Source organism: Nycticebus coucang, chromosome 23, assembly GCF_027406575.1.
Source record: "Nycticebus coucang isolate mNycCou1 chromosome 23, mNycCou1.pri, whole genome shotgun sequence".
In the NCBI taxonomy this organism is placed as follows: Eukaryota; Metazoa; Chordata; class Mammalia; order Primates; family Lorisidae; genus Nycticebus; species Nycticebus coucang.
Genome location: NC_069802.1, coordinates 25,724,293 through 25,745,387, shown reverse-complemented (window position 1 = coordinate 25,745,387; position 21,095 = coordinate 25,724,293). Strand labels below are relative to the sequence as shown.

Here is a 21,095-nt window from a genome sequence, read left to right as displayed (position 1 = left end):
ATCCCATCTTCTCATCCCTTTCTTCCCCCCAAACGCATCTCTCTCCTTGATGTCTACCCCAGTTCTCATATTTTAGAGTCGTCAAAATCACCAAGACAGCTCCCAGACTATGGAGCCCCACACCCCGAGATTCTGATTCAGTTTCCCTGAGATAGAGCCCAAGAATGTCTATTTCAAACAAATTCCCAGATGATGCCAAATGATGTTGATATAGGGATCCCATTTTGAGAGCCAATGGTCTAAAGAAACCCAGATGGGGGGTGAAGGACTGGGAATTTCTGCTGTTAATTTCTCATCATGTCTTGTAGAGCCTCAAGGCATACACTCTTTTAGTTTTGCTGGGTCTGGCTATTTTGAGACACAAAAGTAACTCTGTAATAAGGAAAGACTGCTTTGGGGATGTGACAATAGAAGCTGAGGATGTCACGCGTAGAATTAGCTAGAGGAGGAGCCAGGGAAGAGCGTCCCAGCAGCAGAAGTACCATGTGCCTGCAGCCACATTGCCCGGGGTCTGTTACTCAAGGAACTGACTACCAGCTGTGGCCCTTCTCATCACCTGTCCCTGCCCTTTGCTCCTCTCCTGACACCCCTCCTACCTGTCCCAGACCCATCAAGTCCTGTTGGTGGGTGCCTTGCCATAGTTGACTTGTTTTCTTCATTGCACAGTTTCCCTTATCTATTATTGCAGCACAATGAATCCCTACATTTACTCATCCCAGTTCTGTGGCTGATGGGGAGGTTCTGCAGCTGGACGGGGGCAGGTGGGCTGTCTGCACTGGGCAACTCTCTGCATATAGCCTTTTATGGCATGGCCACCTCAGTGCAATGTCCCCAGAGGGGGGAGGGAGGAAACACAAGTCCTCCTATGATCTGGATTCCAGAACATTCCTAGTGTTACTTCTGCCACATTCTATTGGTGAGGGAAACTGGAAGGCAGGAGAGGAGAGAAAAGTTTGTTCCTTTCCCTCTTTTCTCCCTGTTCTTCACCCACAGCCTCAGCAACAGTTGTTCCAGTCCCCCCCCCCGCCCTTTTAGATCCAGCCTAGTTTTGCAGGGCTGTTCCCCCATGTCCCTAAGTCGCAATGACCCTGACCTCTGCTGACTCCTTCATCTTAAGGGTAGAGGCTGCCTTCCTTCAGTTACTACCCTTTGCCACCTCAGTGATCCTTTTTTGCCTTTTCAATACTCTGTTCAGCCAAGTTCCTATTAAATTATCTCTACGAATGTAGTTTGTTTTCTCCGACTAAACCCTGACACGTAGTATAATCAGCTAAAATACGCTCTGCTGCAAGTATCAGATAATCCAACTGTTGTAGGCTTAAACCAGAGGTTCTCAAACTTTTTAAATAGGTGGCCAGTTCACTGTCCCTAAGACTGTTGGAGGGCCGGACTATAGTTCAAAAAAAAAAAAAAAAAAACCTGTAAACAAATTCCTATGCACACTGCACATATCTTATTTTGAAGTAAAAAGAACAAAACGGGAACAAATACAATCACACCACCTCATGGAGCCTGCGGGGCCGTAGTTTGAGTACCCCTGGATTAGGACATTTACAATTTACTCAAAAAGAGAACTGGAAGATTAACAGTCTCAATGATGTTGCAAAACAACCTAGTTCTATCTTCCAACTCTGCCATCTGAGGGGAGTTGTCTTTTCAGCCTTGTGCTTGTCACCTCATGGTAGCAGGATAGTTGCTGCAGCTCCAGGCATCATGGCTACATTTCACGGAACAAAAACCAGGATCTGTTCTTCCTTGGTTCTCAGAACTCCTTCCTTGGCTTAATCTCACTTTCTCCTTTTTATCAAAATTTTCCCAACGGACTTTCCCTTACATCTCATTGGCTCAAACTAAGACAACTGTCACTCCTAACTATAAGGGAGGCTAGTGAATCAATTTATTTTTATTTATTTATTTCAGAATATTTTTGGGGTGCAAATATTTTGGTTACATGAATTGCTTTTGTACCCTTGAGTCATCCTACGCCCATCACCCAGAAAGTGTCCATTCCACCTGTTAGGCATGAATTTCCCCTTCCCCTGCTTGCCCCCCACCCCACCTCTTGCCGTCCATTGAGTTTTATTACCAAATGTGCACACGAGTTGATCAATGAGTTCCAGTTTAATAGCAAGTATATGTGGTTTTTGTTTTTCCATTCTTGTAATACTTCACTTAGGAGAATGGTCTCCATTTCCATCCAGGTTGTTACAAAAGGTATTACTTCACCATTTTTAATGCTGATTATTACTCTATGGCATACACATTTATTAATCCACTTATGTACTGATGGGCACTTGGGTTGGTTCCCACCTCTTTGTGATTGTGAATTGTGATGCCACAAAAATTTGAGTAGACATGTTTTTTGGAGAAAATGACTTTTTTCCTGTGAGTAAATGCCCAATAGTGTGATTGCGAGATCTGATGGTAGGTCTACCTTTAGTTCTTTGAGGTCTCTTCATGAAGACTTTCCACAGAGGTTGTACTAGTTTGCAGTCCCATCAACAGTACAAAGTTCCTTTCTCTAAAGTATCCATGCCAGCATCTGTTGTTTTGGGATTTTTTTGGAAAAAAAAAACAAAGCTATTCCCAATGAACTTAGGTGATATCTCATTGTGGTTTTAATTTGCATTTCCCTGATGATTAGAAATGAACATTCTTTATATGTTTATTGGCCATTAATTCATCTTCTTTTAAAAAGCTTTTGTTCGTGTCTTTGTCCACTTTTTTGGGAGTTTGATTTTTTTTCTTGCCGAATTGCTTGAGTTCTTTGTAGATTCTAGTTATCAGCCCTTTACCAATATATAGTGTGCAAGTATCTTCTTCCATTCCATAGGTTGTCTATTCACACTAAAGATTGTTTCCTTGGCTAGGCAGAAGCTTTATAATTTAATCAGGTACAATTTTTATTGTTGCTGTGATTGCCTTTAGAGTCTTCTTCATAAATTCTTTGCCTAGGCTGATGTCTGTAAGACTTTTTCCAACATTTTCATCTGTAATTATTATAGTTACAGGCCTTGGGTCTAAGTCTGTTATCAATCTTGAATTAATTTTTGTGAAGGGTGAGAGGTGACAATCCTGTGTCAATCTTCTGCCTGTGGCTATCCAATTTTCCCAGCACCACTTATTGAATAGGAATTCTTTTCCCCAGTGTATGTTATTGTCAGCAAAAAGGAGAAATCAGGAAGCCTCACTTTTGCAGACTTCAGACTATCTTGCAGGGTTACGGTAACCAAAACAGCATGGTTCTGGCACAAGAACAGAGATATAAATCACTGGATCCAAACAGACAACCAGGTAGAAAAGCATCTTCATACGGCCATCTGATCTCAGTACATTTAGTATCTGGCAAAGGAGAATAGGATTACCATAACAGCCTGAGAGCAATCATCATTCTACCCCTGGGGCTCCATCTAGAACCTGAAAAATGAAATCAGGGCACTCTTCTCAGTGGGCAGTAGAGGAGGGGGTGTCTGTATTGGGGACCATGCTGGGTAAACACTCCCATCCAGCTGCTGTACTTGACTGCCTTTCTTGCCCCCCGCAGACCCATTGGCACTTAGCTCCCTTCCAAAACTGCTTAGCCACGATTTACTGGAGCCTCTGGGGCCCACCCCATGCAGCACGAGATAGGAAGATGGACAGATGAACTGTGGCCTCCACTGCTCTGCATGTGCCACTGGCCCGGCCTAAGCTCTCATCCCCAGCTCCCAGGATGCCCCAGCTGGCATTGGCTCCCATGCTCCCAACTGAGGGCTCTCTATGTGGCCAGCCAGAAGGACGCTTCTCTCTCTCCAAGCTCAGACTCTCTATGTGTGTTCAGGCTGTGGGCAGGGAGAGAGGTTCTGGCCTTTAGAAAATTTAGAGGCTGACCTGGGGCCTGCCTCCCTTTCTGCTGGCTGCTGCCTGTTTTCTGGTTGCCTGTTACATTTGAAATCATGGAGCTTTGCAAAATGTTTCCTCTCTCTTCAAGTCTGGCTTTTCAAAACTGATCCCTTCCTAACAAGGGCCAGACATTCTAGCCAGGAAGCTGGAAAACACTGCCCCAGGCTTGTGTGGCAGCCAGCTCCCTGTCCTGGCTACAGAGCTATGCTGTTCCCAGAAAAACGGATGGGTGGGCTCTCCTGGGGGCTGCAGCCTTCACTGTGTCATGGCCACCCAGCAGAAAGGGGGCACATGCCATAAGCTCTAGCACACCCATGCCTGTCTGGATTTTTCTCAAGCTATTCACTTCTCCCATGATCACTGGAAATGGAAAACAAAGCCCCCAGTATGTGAACTTCGCAATCTCCCTCTAGTGCTATTTCTCTCTCATAGCCTCTTGGGATCAAAATGTGGGGAGAGGCTTCCCACCTCTTTTATATTGTACCCCTTTCTCAGCCCCAGCTAAGCCACAGTGGCTTGGGTTGGTCACTGTTCAATTCCTAGGGTCTGGCGCAGGGCTGAGCAAACAGTGGGCACTCACCAGCTGCTCTCTGAATGAACGAAAGCTTCTACTTCCTGCCCTCCCTCTGTCCCCGTGGCCCAGGACTCTGTGCTGTCCCTAACAAATCCCACTAGTCCTTCCAGGTCCAGCACACACATGTTTTCCAGAAAGCCCTCCATTCCTGTCCAGTGGTCAGAGGACTTGGGAGTTCCTTCTTCCTTCCTCAGGCCTCTGTCTGAACTTCAGCCCTTGTTCCTTCTACTTAGAATGTATTTCTTTTCTTTTCTTTTCTTTTCTTTCTTTCTTTTTTTTTTTGAGACATAGCAACCTCAAACTCTTGGGCTCCAGCAATCCTGCTTTGGCCTCCCAAATAGCTGGGTCTACCAGTGCCCAGCACAACGCCTGGCTATTTTTAGAGATGGGGTTTCGCTCTAGCAGAGACTGGTCTCAAACTGGTGAGTTTAGGCAATCCACCCGCCTCGGCCTCCCAGAGTGCTGGGATTACAGGTATGAGACACCACACCCATGCTTGTTTAGAAAGTATTTTGCTCAGCTTTATGTTAGAGCAAAAACATAAAGACCTGTTTCCCTGCTGGGTGTTGGTTACACGTTGACAGGAATGGGAGACCCATGCTTGGCACATAGTAGGCACTTAATGAATATTTGTTAAATAAATAATAATTAACATTACATATTTATATATTGTACATATAGTGTATCTGTATATATACATTATAAATGTAATAGTTTGCATATGTAGTTTGCATATTGCATTTATAGCACACATGTATATAACATGTCTATGCAATATGTGATGACATGAATTATATATTCTATAGGATAATTATTCCTGTGTTCCAGGCACATTAACTCATTTCATCTCCCCAGCAGCCCTGAGAGTCGCTAAGACCACCAAGTCAGCAGAAGAGAGAGCTGAGATTCTAGCAAGTAGACGACCTGGTTTGAAAAGTACATCCTAAGAAACAGGTGGACGACAGTTTGACCTAGGTAAATCCAGGGAGGCCGGGCGGTGCCTGTAGCTCAGTGCGTAGGGCGCTGGCCACATACACCGAGGCTGGCAGGTTCGAACCCAGCCCGAGCCAGCTAAACAACAATGACAACTGCAACAACAACAAAAAAAATAGCCAGGCATTGTGGCAGGCCTCCGTAGTCTCAGATACTTGGGAGGCTGAGGCAAGAGAATCACTTAACCCCAAGAGTTTGAGGTTGCCGTAAGCTGTGACACATGTCACTCTACCCAGGGCAACAGCTTGAGACTGTCTCAAAAAAAAAAAAAAAAAAATCCAGGGAGGCTTCCTGAAGGAGGGAATAGATGAATTGCTTAGAGGAGAGAAAGGATGTGGTCTTGGTGTGAGCTGGCAGAGGAGTGGTGGTCTCTGAGCAAAGCTGGCTGCTTTTTTTCTATTCCTCTCTCATCCTGCCTTAAGTCAGCAACTTCAAGAGCAGCTGCTTTATTTGGTTCCAGGGAAACATGGTTCCAAGGAACATTATCCTGATACGCTGACTGCCCCAGCCCAGACAGCTGCTGGAGAGATGCAGGTCTCGGCCTATCAGACCTTTAGTGAGTGTTTCTGGTGGGTTACAAGGCGCATTACTTCCCAGCAGGTGTGTTCCAGGAGCAGCCTAAATGCCATGCACTGTAGCTAAAGTCTCCTTCCCCATCTGCACGATTTCCGAGGCTGTCAGCTGGGGCAACATGTGTGCCCTGGTCCCCTCACTGCCATCTGGCAGCCTTTTGGAAATCATAGCTCCCCCACACCCATCAGGTGGAGTGGGGTCCCAGCCAAGGCCATGGCTAAAGCAGAGTCGGGACTATAGGCGCGGGTGTGGTGACAGCAAGGACCTCCCTGTGGCAAGAGCTTTCTGAAGTTCCCCGGGCTCGTCTGGGCTCCGCCTGTGCAGCGCCCAATTGATAAGCATGTAGCAGCCACAAAAATCAAATTGTCCACAGGACACTCCTCTGGGAGGTGCCTTCCTGAGGTCTACAGGTAACTACCTGGGAACCTCCAGCCACTGTCGCTGCCCCTGAGCCCTGCCCTGGCCACCCGCTCCTCCCAGGCAAGGGGACCATCCCTCTGGGGACAGATGGGGTCAGTAAGCATGTACTCTCCTCTGTTGCCATGGAAGCAAAGGGAGGCCTCCCCCAACAGTCCTGAGATGTTCCAAGAGAATTTTTCACTCACCTCCTGGACAACTTCGCCAACAAAGGCTCCAGGGAAGTTCACAGAGCTCAGTCGATCGTGGGAAAGAAACATGGCGTCCACGGCCTCCACACTTAGCTGGTTCTCACCGCCTCCACGCTTAGCTGGTTCTCCAAATCCCTCCAATGAAAGAAATGTTCTCCCACAGCCAGGTTGTGTAAGAATCAGGGACTCCAGAACAAAGGGGCTAATGTGAGATGTGGCAGGAAGTGAGGGTGCTGGACAAACTGGTTGTCTGTTTCTGAATAGACCCTAAATCCTCTTTCTCTGTTTCACTGGACACCTATCCAGTGAAAGGTGGGTGTCGCCTTGGGCCATGACTCCTGAGCTTTGGTGTGTAAAGGAATTTCCAGAAGCAGGTGTCAGGACCTGCCCAGTCCCCAGACCCCCTCACTTAGTTGCTCTCAGGCAAAGGCAGGAAAATGCATGTTTACTAAGCACTGTGCAAACTTGGCTGGTAGGTGGTTCTCAGCTGTAGTTTAAGACCACTATAGGGAGTGACTCCTCCCTTCACTGAACCTCCCTCAGGCCCGTGGCAAGGATGCCGTCTGCTTCGCTTCATTTGGGCACATGTCACCGTTCTGTTCTTCCTCCTTTCCACCCCTTAGGCATCATGCTGGGTCTCAGGACACATCCTCTGTAACCCACCCCACAGGGGGGACCCTTGCAGTCCTGTGTTGTCCCTTCCACAGAGCTTCTTGGGTCTCCATGTAGCCATCAGCAGAAATGATGACGTGTTCCTCTGCTGTCCTCAGTGCCCAGCTTGACGATGGGCTTTACCAATATTCTTGAGCAACTGTATTACATCTTGTTTAAGTACCTCCCTTGCTCCAGGCCCTGGACTAGTTGCTAGTGCAGAGAAGAAAGAAGACAGACAAATCATTTTAACCCAGACTGATGAATGGAACATTAAGTATAAAGAATCGAATCTGGCTGGGCGCAGTGGATTGCAATCCCAGCCCTCTGGGAGGCGAAGGCAAGTGGAACCTGAGCTCACGGGTTTAAGACCAGCTTGAGCCAGAGAAAGACCTTGTTCTACAAATAGCCAGGTATTGTGGCAGCACCTGCAGTCCCAGCTACATGGCAGGCTGAGGCAAGAGGATCACTCGAGTCCAAGAGTTTGAGGTTGCTGTGAGCTATGACTCCACAGTGCTCTAGCAGGAGCAACAAAGTGAGACTCTGTTTCAAAAAAAAAACAAAGAATCAAATCTATTAGAATGCCAAAGCCTGGAATAAAGGAAAATACCCAACTTTGGCAGAGGAAAGAAGAAATTCCTACCATGTATGGAGGGCTGTAACTTGATAGGACTGTTCTGAAAGGAAGGCTGGCAATTTGAGACTAAAAAGCATCTGTTCCCTTTGATCCTAAAATTTCATTTCTGGGAATTTTTTCCTAAGAAAATAACAGAACCCGAGGTCACAAAGCTGTTCATTTGAGTTATTCCCCAATCATCTACTGAGAAACTACTACTCCCAGGGCAGGTGCTAGGTCCTGGGCCCAGAAGGAGCAAGAGAACGTCATAGTGTGGACGAGCCCCCAGAGGATCAGCTCCGTAAGAACAAAAAGCTGCAGCAACTTAGAGTCCATCCAGGGCTGTGAGCATCAGTACATTTCGATACAGCCGTGTAACAGAACACTAACCAGTCTTTACAGATGTGGACAGGAATCTAGAGTCATTGATGGAGGAAGCTTTTTATGACATTGGTGAGTAAAAATATGCAAATTCGGAAACAGGAAGATTCTCATTATGTAGATTACCCATAAATGTCTACTTGAGTATAGAGATACAGGTGTCAAAAACGTCATTGTCAAACATCACAATGTTCAAGGGATTTGTTTCTGGTTGACGGAGAGGTTTATATTCTTTCTGTCTCTCTGCATTTGAATCTTCTGAAAGAGCCTGTATAGAATACAGACAGTATCTTTGTAGGCAGAATGAATAAACAGAAGGGTAGGGAAAAATTTCTTGTCTTCTCCAGCTTGTAGAAAATAAATAATTTAAAAATTTAAAAAGTAAAGTAGGGAAAAAGCCAAACAATATCAAAGCTTGACCAAGGACCTGACTGCCTCAGAAGGCAAGATGGTATCCCGGGAGACCTGGGTCCCTAGCTCTGCCTCATGTGACTACTGTTCCTATGAGGATCTCAGTTTGTGGGGGTAGGGACTGGGCTGGCGCATGGTAGAGATCCAATAACCATGTGTACATTTGTCATAGCAGCTGCCCTTTTGCTTTGCCCTGAGCTGAAACACTTCTATCCCAGGTAGACTTCTGGGTCACCTTTAAGCTCACAACTGCTGGACTCCATCAACCTTCCTAGGCGTCCTCCAACTCTGAGTATCTAAGAAACTGGGGCTGCCATCCGACAACAAGTAAAATCAATCCAGGCCCAGTGCCAGGCTGGGATTTGGCCGGCTGGCCTGGGCTGGGGTTGTTCTTTTCTTATCTACCGACACTCCGATGAACTGGCCAACTGACACAGCACAGCTGAGGCAGTTAAATCTTCCCGAGCAATGCATGTGGCTGTCAGGATTATTCACAGTAGTTTGAGTCCCCTGCCCACGACCTCTTTTCCCCAAAGACACCCTTTCAAACCTGACTCATGACTAATAAACCCATACCCAAATTGATCTCACAGCTGTTCTTCAAATGCGATGCCAGCCCTCTCATCGGAGCCAGGCTCTTTGGACGTGCAATCAATTGGGGCAATTTCTCATCTGGGGCTTGTCATTGGTTTCAGAAACTGTCTCATTCAGCAAAGACTTTTCGGTGGAAACAGTAACACGTCCTGGCAACATTATGGGTTTGGAGAACTGGCTTTCTCCTACCCCCAGACACACTGGCAAAGAAAAGTCCCCTCTGTGTGTGAATGCTGTCCAGTTCTTCTATGGCTGGGTGATCTGCTCAGGAGAAAGAAGACAGTGACAACTTCCATCCAACTGAGGCACAACTTCAAACAGCACAGCCCAGATACAGAAGGGTGGCTGGAAATTAAACACCAGTTGTTCAACTCGGTGCTAGGCAGCTGCTGGTAGAATATTTGGAATAAAGTGTCTGGTGGTCCATCAGGGCAAGAGCTGCAGGCAACTTTAAGGCCACCCATTGCACAAATTCTAGACCAATAGCCACAGTGGTGGCAATAACAGTGGTGAGGGAAGTAACAGTTATAACAACAAACATTTGTGTAAAGCTGCGCTCCTTATAAAGCATAGTTCCATACTTAGTCCCATTTGTTTGCACCCCCAAAAACCCAGCCTGTTTATGTGATGCATTTTTCACCACTACAGGGGCTGGCAAATTCAAATTTTGTAGGGCTCTAAGGAGGCTGGAGACGCAGGAAGAACTAATGTTGCCATTGAATCCGATGGCCATCTGCTGGCAGAATTCCTTCTTGTTCAAGGGAGGTCAGTCTTTTTGTTTTATTCAAGCCTTCAACTGATTAGATAAGGACCACCCACATTATGGAGTGCAATTTGTTTTATTCAGTAGCCATTGATTTAAATGTTCATCTCATCCAAAACGCCCTCACAGAAACTGTGAGAATAATGTTTGACCAAATGGCCGGGCACCATGGCCAAGGTGACACATAAAATTAATCATCCCAGAAATGAAGACCCTGAGCTGATAAACCCATCTCTCCAGAAGGTCAGAGGTGAGTAGTGGAAGCAATGGTATATACTAAAATACGCGTCCAGGACAGGGAGGGATGAATGCTATGGAAGAGACATAGATAACAGTGCCAGAGATCTGAACGCATTTCCCTTAGCCACAGAAGGAGGTGTGGGAGCAAGGAACTCATGGAAGGCTTCTCGGAGAAGGAGGCTTTGAGACAAGATCCTATAGGCCGGGAGGTATTTGCATGGGTGCCCATAGAGGGAGGAACGTGACTCCAGGTGTATGGAAGAAAAGCATGAGCAAGCAAGATTAGAACGTACAGGGGGCACCCCGGAATTCCTTGTCCATGTGGGCAGGGGAAATAGTGGAGGAATTAAGCAACATGGCAACCAGGAGAGTAGACACAGGCCCCATTGGTGCATACCAGCTCGGTACCAGCCTCAGCTATATCTAGTGCAGGGTTTTGAACATGTTCTTCCTTTTTCCATCCACATTCCTGTTCACTATGTTCCTTCTTCCTTCTTTGCACAGGTACAGCTAATGGTGGCTAAGCCGTGGAAGGCAGGCATCTGCAAAGTCTGCCTGGCATCCTCTAACCCCCACCTTGATCTCTGTCTGGGAACCAACCCCTCCCCAGTCTTCAGCCTATACTTGTACTTTTCACTTTGTACAGCATCACTAGCTCTAGGAGGACCATGTGACTCAGACCTAAGCCATTCCGGAGACTCCCACTCCCACTGCCAGGGTGGTTGATCAGGAACTGTGACACCGCCCCGGCCAAGTACGCCCTGTACGCTTACCACGGGATTTTCTCTCTTTTTCTCTCACCTGAATATGAGAGGTGACAGGAGTAGAGCTAATGTCACCATGGACTTTGAGACATCAATGCTCAGAATACAGAAAGGGAGAGAAGATAAATCCTGGTAACTTTATTTTGTGTGTGTGTATTTTATTTATTTAAGACAGAGTCTTACTTTGTCGCCCTCGGTAGAGTGTCACGGCATCATAGCTCACAGCAACCTCACAGTCCTGGGCTCAAGCGATTCTCTTGCCTCAGGGACTACAGGTGCCCTGCTACAATGCTCAGCTATTTTTAGAGACAGGGTCTCGCTCTTGCTCAGGCTGGTCTCAAACCCGTGAACTCAGGCAATCCACCCGCCTCGGCCTCCCAGAGTACTGGAATTATAGGCGTGAGCCACTGTGCCAGGCCGAATCCTGATAACTTCAGATCCAGCCCTGAGCATGTGAAGGAGGTTGCGAGATAGACAGGGTGAGTCCAAGACCCACAGGTATCTGGCAATGATTAAAAACCCTGATAATAATATTAAGCACCACCATTTCTTGAGCACCCACCAGGGGCAAGCACTAACGTCTTGTTTTATTTAATCCTTCAACTTTGAAAGGTAGTTGCTATTCTCCAGCATTTTTTTAGCTAAGAAAACCACCTCAAAAGAATTTAAGAAACACCTTCAAAGCCCACCTTTAAAGTTAGCAGTAAAATCAAGTTTCAAACCCAAGTCTCTCTGATGTTGAAGCTTGAGCTCTGGTTGCTTTAACAGTTCAGAAACACCTAGAAAGATTTTAAGAAATTACAGTGATCCTAGCTAACCTCTAAACCAGCCATTCTCAACCTGTGGGTCATGACCCCTTTGGGGGTCTCCTGCATATCAGATATTTACATTACGATTCATAACAGTAGCAAAATTACAGTTATGAAGTAGCAACGAAATAATTTTATGGCTGGGGGTCACCACAACATGAGGAACTATATTAAAGGGTTCCTTTAATACAGTTAAAAAACCACTGCTCTAAATGTTTAGATCGCTTAGTGAGGGGTAGGGCCTCGGAATTGGAATATTTCTGTATTAAAGTGTTCCTTTACTACAATTAAAGAACCGCTGCTCTAAATGTTTAGATCACTTGGTGTGGGATAGAGCCTCGGAATTGGAATTTTTCAAAGATCCTGAGGCAGCCAGGATCAAAACCACTACCCAAGACTGCCAGGTGGGATGAAGTTCTTATTTCTGTCAAGTAGTTGCAGCCACTTGCACAAAAACCATGTGACACTGACCTCTCCCACTCCCAGCAGCGCAGGGCAATTCTACATTTCAGTAAACACCTCCATTTGGATTACCAACAAGACTAGGGTCAGCCCCTGATGGATGCAAGTGGGATCTGATTTAGAGAATGCCAGGGAAGGGTGAGGTATGAGCCAGGCTAAGAGAAGATGATGCTTCTTTCTCTTTTTTCCCTTGGCCTGTCATTTTTAGAAAACACACTTGGTAGTACTATCAAGTAACAGGAAACAGCTGCTTTGGGAAACTCTGGAGGACGTCAGCTCCTGGCTCGCCACAGTGATGATCCATGCTCTGTTCCACTCCATTTACAACAAGAAATTTCCCTGTACTATGCAGGGGACAGTGTACACAGCTGGTCCCACCACACACATGCCACAGCAAGGGTCAGGTTAGGGCCTGGCTAACACAGGGTTTACACCAGCCCTGCGCATCCTGCATCCTGGCGTCAGAGCAGGAGGGAGTTATTTGGTTTTCTTCCCCTGGAGTTCCTCTCTGAACATCCTTCCTTGCTTTAGAAAAAAAAATGCCTAGACTGCGGTTTTGTCTTTATGACCTCTCCCAGGAGATCAGCTTTTATTTCAAAAGTAAAACCCCAGCACAAAGGGTAAGAAAGCTTGCAAACCTTTTGAGGATAGCTGTAGGTACAGCAAGGCCTTTGTTCATAAAAATGCTTCTGCAGCTCCTGTGTTATCAGGAAAATACCTTTTGTGCTTGTCCTCAAAAATCTCCGGCTCCGTCTGATTTTACGATTCTGAGTCTCTCATGTCTAGCATAGTACTCGGCACATAGTTGGTATTAAGCAAAAACAAACAAACAAACAAACAAACCTCTTTAAAAAAAAAAAAAAAAAAAAAAAAGAGCAAAAAGAATGCCTAAGGGCAACTAGCTTCCTTCTTTGCCAGCAAGACTCTGCAGAGGCTTCAGTATTCCATGAAATGTGAGATGATTACCAGTTTGAATTTGGATGGAACATTTTGCCATTGGGGAAAATTTAAGAAAAAAAAAAAATGCAAACATAAAACTATCCTCTGTTTGTTTCTAGTATTTTCATAGCTTCTACAAAGAGGAAAATTCTAAAACTATATTCAGAGGAGGAAAAAAGAGACTAGATCCCGGGCTGGAGAGGAGGGTTCCGATTTCTAAAAGGAAAGAGAGAGACGTGTGGGCCCAGGATGCAACTCTTAAGACTTTTCTATCAAACTCATTATTATTCAATATTCTCTGGCTACAACCAAAGATAAACCAATCTATTTGTTCCACATCACATTTCTCTTTCTTGTCCAAAAGGCTGTTAGGAGGGTCTCTGATAAATATCTCACAAGCTCAAGCTCTCCCAGGCCTTTAGCACTTCCCTAAGCCATGTTAACTGCATCCCCAAGACAGATGAAGCAATTTGACTTGACCTATTCATAGTGAACCCGTGAGAGTACTGGGGGATTACTCCTTTCTTCTACAAGTGTGTCCAAACTATCCAATCATTTCATAAGTGCTTGTTATCACAGCAGTTTCGAATTTCTACCATTCACTCTTTTTTCCTCAAAAAAAGAACCAGAAAAATTATTTCCATACTTGGCACTCTCTTACTATTCCTATACCTCGTGATTCCTCAGGGAACAGCAACAGCAGTTCTGTGTACATATCAGCAAGTTTTGCAGTGGCCTGGGTTGCAATTTAGCTGAGCCTTGGGAATGGTACTGATATAAAGGAGGTAGACATTCTTTCATTATTCTCCCCCAGTAAAAAGGAACTGTTTGTTCCCTAAACCATTGCTCACAGGTAAGCCTCCCTGAAGAAGCTAGAAATAAACTTAGTATAGTCATAGTCTGTTTTGGGTTTCAACACATGCTCACAACCCTAAATAATGATAGCTATGTTTATTGGAGAGAATGGTGTGCCAGGGACTGTGGCGAGATCTCTACCTTACAGGTCACAAGAGATCTTGCAACAACTCGACAAAGTAGGTTCAGCTATTAACCTGTTGTGCAGATCAGGAAACTGAACCAGAGAGGGAAAGTAACTGCTGCAAGGTTGCACAGCTCAGAAGTGGCAGAGCTTGGATTCAAACCCAGATCATGAACCATGATGCCACACTGATCCATCCTTTCTTTGTCACCTTTTTAGAAGCTTAGCTTGAAAAGCCTGATGGGGGATAGAAAGATACTAAAGTGTTTTACATTAGATGATTAGATGATTTGAGGTAGCACCAGCATCACGATTGGTTCCAGCCTCCTTGCAATCAGAGCCTTCCTCTGCAGTCCACCAGCCCCTCTGCCTTCATCAGGCTCTTCCTGGTGGACAGCCCCTCTCCACCACCCCCTCTTTGAGCATCACCCCAGGGCTGCTACCTTCTACCAACTCTCCATGGGCACAGCCCACCAGGCTCCTAATCTGCCTCCTGACTGACCCCTGTCAATCTTTTCAGGAGAAGTCTCTTCCCTGGAAAGCACCATCCCCCAGGAAAGATCCAGTGTTGGGGGCTAAAGATGCCCCCTCCCCCATCTATATGTTGAAGCCCTAACTCCCAGTTCCTCAGAATGTGACCTTATTTAAAAATAGGGTCATTTTTAAGTTATGATGAAGTCACAGGGAAGTTGGGTGGCCCGAGCCAATATGACTGCTGCCCTCATAAAAAGGGGAAATGTGGACACAGATACAACACACATAGACAACACCCTGGGAAGACACAGGCAGAGAACCAGTGAGGTACCTTCAAGCCAAGAAACAGAGAACATCACCCGCAAACCAGTGTCCCAGATCCCAGAACTCACTTTGTTAGATTAGGTCTGGAAAGAATGACTGTGCCTGGTCCCCACACTAACTGGCTCCTAGGGTCTCTCTGGGGAGGCTTCAAGGTCCCATATGGCTGCTTAAGCTCCAGCCATCACATCTTTCTTCTTCTTCCTTCCCAGGGGCCTTCCCAACCAGCATAACTATCACTGAGCACATGCAACATGGTTGCTTGAGCTCTAGCCGTTATATCTGAATTCTGTGTCCAGAACAAGGTACAAAAAAGGTGTATGGTTTCCCTTTTAAGGAAAATCTCCAGTAGTCTTGTACAATAATTCAGCTTGCATTGCATTGGCCTGACCTTACCACATAGTCATACCAGCTGGGAAAGGTAATCCACTAGAAGGGTGGCATTATTCCCAGTTAAAATGGGGTTCTCAGGGAGAGGGGGAAATACATTGAGAAGAAATTAGTAGTCTTTCTCTGGGCTGTGCTAAGAGAATTGCAGTCAAGTAGGCAAAGGGTCGTGTGGCGCCTGTGACTCAAAGGAGTTGGGCGCTGGCCCCATATGCCAGAGGTAGCAGGTTCAAACCCAGCCCTGGCCAAAAACTGCAAAAAAAAAAAAAAAAAGGTAGGTAAAGGGTCCAGCCAGCCACAGCCCTTTCCAACCATGCCGAGGGGGTCCCCCTGCACTGGAGGCCAGCTGAAATGTAATTTGTGCCAGCTCTGCCTCCAGCAGGCTGTGACTACTGCCTGACTGAGCAGGGGTCAGAGAGAGGAGTCTGGCTCAGGAGAAACACATTCATTCATCCTTGCACACCGGTCTTCGTCCCATAAGCAAGGCCCAAAAGTCGCCATCAGAGCAGCCACTGGGCACAGAGGGCTGACCAATAAGGCGGCCACCCAGTGGGGTGCGGGTAGCCAAGGCCAAGACTGACATTCCTCATTTCCCAGGACTTCATCAGCTTAGCTACCAGGTGGGTCTCACTGTCCACCCCCACAGGATGCAAACTGTCCCCTTGCGGCCACAGGCAGCGGGAGCATCAGCAGTCCTCAGGCAGATGCAAGATTCCAGCTGACGACTGGGGAACTTCAGGACGGCCGGAGAGGGGGTGAAGAAGCTCCATGCGGCCTCTTGGATCCCAAGAGACTTGTTCTCACCTCAGGACCAGCAGCCTCCCTGCTTTAAGGTTGTAAAATCTTCTGAGGAGGTTGGACTATAGCAAGTTTCCAAAACAGGTGCTAAGTCACAAGCTTTTGAAGGGGGAACAGGGAGCAAAATTTGAACAAATCTAGGCCAGGATCCTGCATGCTGAGCGGACAGGACTCCTACGTGGGTGCAGCTCCTCTGAAGCCTTCCGTGCCCACAGGCATTTCTGCCTTGCTCCATCCCAGCCTCCCCTCCTGGGGCTGAGTCCTCTGTGTCCTGGGAGCATAGGGTTTTCAAAGTTCAGTCTCTTTCATTCTCAGGAATAAAAAGAGTGTATTTGGCTCCTAGACAATTCCCCACCACCATCACCAAGACCAATGACACCGAGATCAAGAGACACTGGTCTCTTTGGGACCTGGGCATGGGGGTGGGCGCTGATGAAGGGCAGAACGCTGAGCTCTTCATCTGCTTTGGCAGAGAGTGTGTCTTGTGCCAGGCACCGCACTGTGCATTTTGCACCTGGTATCCTGTTTCGTTTTCTCTTCAACCCCACACAGTGGGGATATTATTATTATCCCCATTTCACAGAGGAGAACACTGAGGTGCAGAGAGATAGACTTGCCCTCAAATTAACATCCGCAGGGAAGCTCCAACAATTACCCTTTGGGGAGGGCCAAGAGGACACTTAGAAAAAGTGTGGCCTCCCCTCAGTGGCAAGTGGCTTGCCAGTGACAAGAGCATTGCAGATGTGAATTCTGGCTCCAGACCCCTGAGTCACCTCGCCCCTCAGTGCCACAGGCTGTTAGAGCTGGACCGTTCTGAAAGAGGTCAGAATCCGAAATTCTCATTTTACAGGTGATGAGACTTGAGGCCACAGTGAAGAAAGCAGCTTCTTCCCCTGACTTTGTGTCCTCAGGTCCCACATGAAGCCTGTTCTCTTTTAGTTTGGGCCTCTCTTGTCCCTGCTCATTTGCTATTTTTAAAAGGCTTATCTTTGCTTAAAATGTATTAATAAGTTTTTTTTTTTTTTTTTAAGTCCTATGAGCATGTTTGGATTTCTCTTCAACTTTCCATTAGCACCAGGTGCAAAAAAGGCTGAGGTTGTGATACGGAGCCCAGAAAACCCTACTAGTGTACTTAGGACAATTTCCCAGCCTTAGCATCTAATCCCAACAACTCCCATCCACCCATATGACAATTACCATGCTGAATACTGTACAGTTTCTTAAGCAGGAAATCTCCTTATTTTTCCCATCGTGCAGCTGAGGACACTGAGGTTTATCTTGGGAATCTGCCCGAGATTACATACATGATGAACAGAACCAGCTCCAAAGGAGGGTTGGCAAACCACAGCCCAGGAGGAAACTCCTAGCAGATGCCAATTTCTGTACAGCCCACGATCTGAGAATAGCTTTTACACTTTTAAACAACTGGGGGAAAAAAAAAATAAAAAAAAATAAACAACTGGGGGAAAATAACATCAAAAGAAGACTATTTCACGACTCATGAAAGTTCCATGAAATTCGAATGTCAGTGTCCATGAATAAAGTGTTATTGGACCACAGCCATACTCACTCATTTACACATTGTGGCTTTCGAGTAGTTGCAACAGAGACAGGACAGCCAGCCAAGTCTAAGATACTTCCTGCCTGGTGACCCCTGCTCTAGAGCACACACTTTTCACCCTGCTCCAAGGCTTCCAAGAAAGCCTCAAGGCTGGCGTCAGAGCCCTGAGTATCAATCAGGATTTCCTGGCCCTACCCTAGGAATGACGCCAGACAAGTCATCAAAGTCACCAAACTTCTCTGGGGCTTAGCAGCAAAATAAAGATAATTATCACACCCTGCCTGGCTCCAAAAACTGTCAGAAGATGAAAACAAGATAATGTATATGAAATCATTTTGTAATCCAGAAAGTATGTGACAGGAATGGGAAGGATTACTGCATTGTTTGGTTCAGAGAAAGGAGGCTGGTGGGGGGTAAATAAACCAGTTGGGGCTAGGGTGGGGTGGGATAGGAGCCTGCCTTGCTTTTGAATGATTCATTAATAAAAGAGACCAAACCTGCCAGAAATAGCCTTTGTCATAAACCTCATGCTCATGCCGCAATTTCTGTGGCCCTAAAGAATGAGTTCGCCTCTTAAATATTCACATTTGGGGCCAGGGTCTGCCCCGAAGGAATGGCTTGCAGGATATACCTCCAGGTTTGGGCTTCTTCCCAAAGAGAGGGCTTCCTCCATGAGGTTATCTTAAGGTACTAGAAAGACTTCCCTGCCCTCAAATTCACTCTGCTCTTTTCTGCTCGCTGATTTGCAAAACTTCAATTTCTAAAAACAGAAATCCATTTCTATTATTACTCCCAATCTGTTAAAATAAATATTTCTGGACTAGGCTAACATTAAACTCTATCAGTTGGTTACAAGTTAGTTGATCATTTGTTCAGCAAATATTTGCCAAGGTCCCACAAAACATAGTAGAGCAATGTGCAACCGCTCCCCACCCCCGCAAAAAGAGGCAACTGAGAGACTGGTAGGGGAGGCCAGGAGCATAAAACCAAACCTGGTGTGGTCACCCCTGTGCTTCACCAAGTGAAGGGGGGAGGCGGAGAAGGCGATGCAGCCTGAGTTTCAGGAGGGTTAGGGCTAGAATCCCTCCCCAAAAAAGAAGGGCGAGAGGCAGCAGCACCTGAGAGCTGAATTTTGTGGAGACACATTTTGATTGTGTAAAGGGAGAGGTGGAACCACTGCCTATTAACGTCAGGGTGGGGCCCACTGTGGCCATGAGCCTCCTCCCCTATACAGGGGAACCTGCTGTGCCCGGCTCTCAGCACAAAAGCCAATCTGGAAAGACAGCAGCCCTGCTCTCCCCTGCTCCCCCCAAACCCCTGCTGGCACCATGGATTCCTGACACTCAGCTGATCTTTTAAAAGTGAGAGACAAACTAAACTGTGTACAGAATTGGATGTTTATTTCCACCATCTGCATGGCAATACAAGTTCAAGTTATAATGGCATCCGCTCTCCATCGGTATTAGGCAACCATTTAAACATCCACAGCCATTTACTGATTATAAACACAAACTAAAAAAAAAAGCCAGCAAGTGGCATGAGGCCCCGCACCTGCTGCCTCTGTGTGCAGCCATCAATTTCATGCCTAGGAAGTTCTGGGCTCCATGGGGACGGCTCTATAAAGCATCGTGGTTGGTTGTGGGTTTTGCTTTTTTTTTTTTTCCCCCTTTTTTTTCCTAGGGAACAGCATAAACCAAGTTGGCTCCGAAATACACTTATTGCAAATAGATGGGAATAAATAGAAAATAGACAATGATCGTAAATGCAAATCCAAAAATGCTGAATTTCCTAATGTTAAAAGGCTCATTTGCTTTTAAATTGTAGATAAAATGAGTATTTTTATCTGGCCTTCAAGAAAAGTTAGCAGGAGACACTGTTCAAAAGGCTCCTGCCTGTCCCCAGCCCCAAGAAGGTTTGAGTCACCCAACAAGGACAAATAGCGCATAAATTGGATGTGGTGAAAGCAGACACCGGAAATTGAAGGAACATAGAAATCAATGAATTTTATACAGAAACAAGACAAAGTTTATCCAAAAGCCATGAAAATGTTTCCTGGATCAACTTTTTGTCTTACAAAGGGTCCACTTCCTTCAGATCTGTCACTGGCCCTGTCATGGGCCCATGGGTGGAGATGGCCTCTGAAACCTACCTCATTTCTGTCCTAAAGTAGCTGTGTGACTTTGGGTATGTCATTCTCAGCATTTGCTTTTTTTTTAAAACCTCAAACTCCTGGGCTCAAGCGATCTTCCTGCCTCAGCCTCCCAGAGTACTGGGATTACAGGCGTGAGCCACCATGCCCAGAATTTGTTTTCTTACCTGAGAAAACTTGAAAAGGCAAATTTCATCAGACTTGTATATTCCTAGAGACCCTTGGACATCACATTCCCAGGTTAATTCTCCAAAGAGATTTGGTTTGGTTTTTCTCTGCAAGCTTTTTAACTAAAATTGCCTTCTGTCATTATGGCTTACAAAACCCATTTATTGTCCACAAACGAAGTTTTTTTGGGAAAGCGTATGGAATAACTTTCAGCCTCTTTTTTTTTTTTTTTTTTTTTGCAGGGGCCAGGTTTGAAACTGCCACCTCCGGTATATGGGGCCAGCACCCTACTCACTGAGCCACAGGCGCCACCCAATTTTCAGCCTCTTCTCAGCTCAGCAGCTCCAAGTTCTTCCTAAAAGCTCCCTTGTCCCTATCATGTGACCCATGAGACGTATTAGGCAGGCTCTTCCCTGGGGAGCACCACACTTCAGCTCCTCTCCTCCATCCCAGCTGCTGTTTCTGGCTCCCTCTTCCTTTGAACACGAGTTTTGAGATAATGTTTGCTTTTCTCTGTTCATCAAGACTGGCTGGCTGAAGCCCAGGGTAGCTCACTTTGCCTTCCATCCACTTTAGAATCCAGGTTACTTCTACATAGCTAGAACAATTACCACCCTCTGTCCTTTAAGCCTAATCCTACTTGGGGTTCTACTCCGAAGCCCCCTATTAGGAAAGCTGGCATTGAAATTGACTTATTATATGCCAAAATGGACTCAAGTGCATTTCTCATGATAACCAGCAAAACTTGGAGCAGGTCAAATTATAATTTCTGTCTGTGAGCCTGGGGGTGGGGCGGGGCGATATGAACATCACTCATGAATCTAGTATTAACCCAGGGGAAATTTGTTAGGAAAACACTGTTTCAAGTAGTTCCAATCACCTTTCTCTGCACTTTCTCAAATTGTCATTCATTCCAGATGCTACCTGTTTCTTACCTTTTACCCTTTTCCCACTAAAATCTACCCTCAGGTGATCTTATCTGGATATTGACTCAAATG

At 46.1% G+C, this 21,095-nt stretch overlaps 1 long non-coding RNA gene across 1 annotated transcript; it reads right to left on the bottom strand.

Moving 5' to 3' along the window:
- Positions 1-1,885: 1,885 nt before the first annotated feature.
- On the bottom strand, positions 1,886-7,278 carry LOC128576104 (uncharacterized). The gene is made up of 2 exons (XR_008377242.1): positions 6,628-7,278; positions 1,886-3,342 (listed from the first exon to the last, which is right to left on the bottom strand). It is a non-coding gene; the product is annotated as an uncharacterized LOC128576104 (long non-coding RNA).
- Positions 7,279-21,095: the final 13,817 nt, after the last annotated feature.